Source organism: Colletes latitarsis, unplaced genomic scaffold (genome assembly GCF_051014445.1).
Source record: "Colletes latitarsis isolate SP2378_abdomen unplaced genomic scaffold, iyColLati1 scaffold0007, whole genome shotgun sequence".
Classification (NCBI taxonomy): domain Eukaryota; kingdom Metazoa; phylum Arthropoda; class Insecta; order Hymenoptera; family Colletidae; genus Colletes; species Colletes latitarsis.
Window position 1 is genome coordinate 395,001 of NW_027488367.1, and position 5,000 is coordinate 400,000.

The 5,000-nt window shown below is 54.5% G+C and overlaps 1 pseudogene; it reads right to left on the minus strand.

The window, feature by feature from the left end:
- Nucleotides 1-3,569: 3,569 nt before the first annotated feature.
- Nucleotides 3,570-5,000, minus strand: part of LOC143350618 (large subunit ribosomal RNA) — a 3,084-nt pseudogene continuing 1,653 nt past the window's right edge.

The window sequence follows — 5,000 nt, forward strand, 5'->3', positions numbered from 1 at the left end:
ATGATGTGAGAGGAAGTCTCCGCGACGCCACAATGGGCACGACACCGGATGTCACGCTGGGCCCGCCTGATACCCCTCGTAGTCCGTACTAACGAAGGAAGGCTGTTGACCTGCACATGTACATATTGTACGAAATCCCTAGCGGGCACAGCGTGAGATCCGGCATCGACCCAATGTGTTGACAAACCGGCTGTTCTTGGGCACTCCCGCAATTCCCACCCATCGGTGGAAGAGTGGAGCCGACGCGCCCACCACTGCATCCTCCTATACCGGGAGGAAAGGTCTTCGCCCCCCCGGTAAAGTACGGCTCTAGCCCACCGTAAGCGCTCTTGCACCCACGGTAGGTCTACACATGCACGTACCGCTATCGAGGATGATTGGCTCAAACTCATGTACCGTTGGTACATGAGTCCTGGAATTGTGGTGGACATTGCGGGAATGCCCAAGCCGCCGTCGCGGACTGACGCGTGGAAGTAACCCACCGCCACATCGGGAGGTAGCCTGAGCCACCTTCGAACAGCACTTCGGGTCTCGCGGTCAAGCCTTCGGAGGGCACCAAGGTTCGTTTTTCCCAAGACCGTGGAGTGGAATATTCTCGGCAGCAGGAAGCAGCGCAAGATTTTAAGGCGCTGTTGAGGCTTCAATGGAGCTCTCGTGATCCTGTCTAAGTGTGCTCTAAGTTCGTGGCGAACACACTTAGTACCCTCAGGACAAAAATCAACCCCCAAATATCGCCAGGCACCGACAGACGATATCTGAGGGAGGAAGGCACCACTATGCAACCTAAAGGTCGGAGTGGAGATGATCTTCACCTTCTTTTCTTTGCCTGAGGGCACAATAGACAGGACCGAACTTTTCCGCTCATTGAGAGCCAAGCCATACTCCCTTGCTGCCGACTCTACACGGTCTAGGATGGTCTGGAGGCCCCACTTAGTGGTCGCAAAGAGCAGCACATCGTCTGCAAAAGCAATGCTCGCGACGCGTTGCTCTCCGACCACATATCCCACACCCGGTGGAATAGACGCCAGCACTCTATCTATCGCGAGACAGAAGAGTACTGGCGACAGTGGGTCTCCCTGACGAACCCCTCTTCCTAATTGGAAGAACTCCGAACGCTGACCACGAGACTCAAAGGTCGTCACACCGTGTTGGTATACATCCCGAACGTACCGTCGGAATCCGACCGGCAATCCTAGGCGCTCGAGAACGTCACTGATCGCGGAGTGGCTAACGCTATCAAACGCTTTTGCCACGTCGAGAGAGGCAATATGAACCTCTCTCAACTTCCTCCGCGCGTCCTGAATGATGGTCGCCAGGACAGCAACGTTCTCGGCACACCCGTCGTCAAAGCATCGCTGCTTTAAATCGACGAGTCCCAGCTGGCGTAATCGCTGGGCTAGGATGCGGTGCAGTTGTCTAACGACAACTGACACGATAGAAATAGGTCGGAAATCCGCGGCCGTCGGTCCGTCGACCCCCTTCGGAATGAAAACGGTTCTACTAGCGAGAACCGACGGGGGCCAACGACCAACACTTAGCACGATGTTGTACAAGAGGGCTCGCAACGAGGGTGGCACCGATCTCCACAAACGCGGAGAGACACCATCCAAACCGGGGGCCGCATTGAGGGGTATCGTAATAGACGATACCTCCTCGATGGAAATTGCGGCCCACACGGAGGCAACTTCCGCTCTAGGCGGGGTGGGAAATCCAGGACGGACAGGTGTTGAAGGCTGAGATACGAGGGGACCCCAGAAAGCTGCCATTGTGGCCACATCAGGGATCTGAACCTCGTTCTCAGCTCCGTCCAAGATTTCCTTAGCCGCACGTGACATGTCCTTACGGAACATGCGTTGGATGCGACTATATTCTTGCCTCCGCCGCTGTTTCCGGTTAGGATTAACCCAGCGCGGTCTAATTGGTGTCGTTCTAGCCTGATCAACGCCGAGAGAAGGGCCCGAAGGGAAGGAAACTTCGAGCCAACGCGAGACGCCGGCAAGAACGTCATTACCCATCAGGTGTTCGCGTGCCAGTCGCACTAACTCGTCTGAGTTCCACCCGTGGATATTGGCTACCACCTCAATCAATGGAGGGGTAGCCAATCGCGGAGCCGGATCCACAAATATATCCACGGGTGACTGACCGTCTGGCCTAGGTAATGACGTTCTGTTTCTGGGTGGCGTGATACGGGGAGGAGCTTGTGCAACCTCCTCCGCGGAGAGATAGCCATCGCTGGATGATGACTCATCGGCTTCGGCAACCTCTTGTAGCAAATTTGCTACAAGCCGCCGATACGCCGGTCTCTTCCGCGCACCTTTAATCGAGTCGAGTGTCCTGTTAGGGACAATCGACAAAAGGTGCTGGTTCAAGAAGCGTACACCGCGGCGTGCCGCGGTAACCTCTTCTCTAGCCAGAAGGAGGAGCTCCTCATCACACCACGCTCGTCTCGTTCTCTCAACGTTGATCCCCTCGTTGTAGGCCTCTCGGTGCTGGTGACGCATATGCTGTCCGAGTCCGATGGCGGTTGGGAAGGACCTGGGGCAATGAAGGCACTGGTGTTCTGCGCGCTGAATGGACTGTTGAGCCGAGGAGGCTCCCGCCCCCGAAGGTTGAATTGGCACTTCGGGAACCGGAGCCTGCTCAATACGAGGGCGTGACCGTAGAGCGCGAGCCCCGTCTGGTGGTCTGGCAGGGGGCGCATTTACGGCAACGCGGGTTCGCCGAGGTCGCTGCTGGGGCGCGGGTTCGGGAGAAGGGGAAGAGTCGCGGGAATCTACTGGATCAGTAGGGCCGGCGGGCCGAGGCCCCCGCCGGCTAGTGGTCATACTTCGCGTTTCGATCGGGCCTACTGAATGAACCCCCGACGGGAAGGCAACCCCCCGGAGGTTTGAAGCCAGAGCCCTGTTGGCCGTTGCGAGGCGGCTGGATTGCCGACCCGCAACGTTGCCCGGTCCCCACCGCGAGGAGGTATGGGTTGGCACATGGAACGAGGATATAATATCCGCCGATCCTTTGAGGACCACCGCTCATAAATCTTTGATTCACGAAAAATCAGCCCATCAGGCCCAAATGTCAGAATTCGCCTCACAGGTTACTCACGCTTCTCAAGCGATAGCGGGAACCGTTCGAGCTATTGAGGAAACCCGTCTCAAGCAAGTGAGGGAGGAGACGATTCCACCTCCACCTCCTGCAATAATCTCATACTCAAGACCCGTGGCAGTCTGTTGCCCTCCTGCAGAGTCGGAGCCATGCTGTCCTCCTCGAGAATCCTCAGGATCTCCAGACTCAGATCCCGGACCTCAACGGTCTACAGTGGTTAGGATTATCAACCGAGATGGCACCTACATCGCTCCCTCAGCTGTCGCTCGAGTGGAGAAAGGAATGTTAACATCATTGGATCTCAAAGTTCCTGGGCTGAATTCATTGAAAGCACTAGTGGGCAAGCCAATAGCACTAGCAGCCATGGTGCTCAATTTAGACTTAGCACACCTGGAGACCAAAGGGGATAGTCAGCCAGATTGGCTCCACCAGTTGTTGGCGACCAACCATGCTAATAGGAAGCAGATTGTAATTAACGCCTTGAAAGCTTTACCACGTCGTGAATACCAGTGGAAACTCACTTTATAAAGATCTTAATGAAATCCATTAGTTTCATTATTAAGAGAGTCATAGTTACTCCCGCCGTTTACCCGCGCTTTTTTGAATTTCTTCACGTTGACATTCAGAGCACTGGGCAGAAATCACATTGCGTCAACACCCTTGGGGGCCATCGCAATGCTTTGTTTTAATTAGACAGTCGGATTCCCCTAGTCCGTGCCAGTTCTGAGCTGAGTGTTGAATGGCGGCCGAAGAGGACGATCGACGACGGCAAGCCGCCAACGAAAGCCTCGCAGCAAGGAAGATCCGCGGGAGGCCAAGGCACGGGACCGAGCTCGGATCCCGACGAGAACGAACGAATCCGTTCAACGCCGTTCACCTCGCCCAGGCCCGGCACGTCAGCCAGACTCGCTTCCCGACCAAGCCCGACACGCCCCGCTCCTCAGAGCCAATCCTTATTCCGAAGTTACGGATCCAATTTGCCGACTTCCCTTACCTACATTAATCTATCGACTAGAGGCTCTTTACCTTGGAGACCTGCTGCGGATATGGGTACGAACCGGCGCGACACCTCCACGTGGCCCTCTCCTGGATTTTCAAGGTCCGAGGGGAAGATCCGGACACCGCCGCAACTGCGGTGCTCTTCGCGTTCCAAACCCTATCTCCCTGCTAGAGGTTTCCAGGGAACTCGAACGCTTATACAGAAAAGAAAACTCTTCCCGGATCTCCCGACGGCGTCTCCAGGTCATTTTGGGTTACCCCGACGAACTACTCTTACGAGGGCCCGAATGGTATACGGTTCCGCTGCCGGGTTCCGGAATAGAAACCGGATTCCCTTTCGCCCGATGGGTGTGTGTCTCTCTCTCACATCGCTCAAGTTATTTTATTTTATAATCGTTTCGCACTTGTGTGACTCGTTTTTCTTTTTGGTTAAAAAAAACGTTTAAAAAATTGCTTTTACACATATTTTTTTTACACAACTCTACTATACTGTTGTTGCCATGATGGATCTTAATAATATAATATAATAAATATAATAAATATATATATATATGTATGTTTTTTCTCGTGTTCGAGTCAAAGTGGATGATTAAGCTTTGTAATAACTTCGTTTCGTTTCGTTTGCTGCGTTTTTTTAGGACACCTCATCTTCATAGGATTTCTCTTAGGGCTTAGGATCGACTGACTCGTGTGCAACGGCTGTTCACACGAAACCCTTCTCCACGTCAGTCCTCCAGGGCCTCGCTGGAGTATTTGCTACTACCACCAAGATCTGCACCGACGGCGGCTCCAGGCAGGCTCACGCCCAGACCCTTCTGCGCACACCGCCGCGACCCTCCTACTCGTCAGAGCTTGATGGAGGACGCGGTCCACCCCCGAGAGGATGGCGCGTCCCTCCCCAC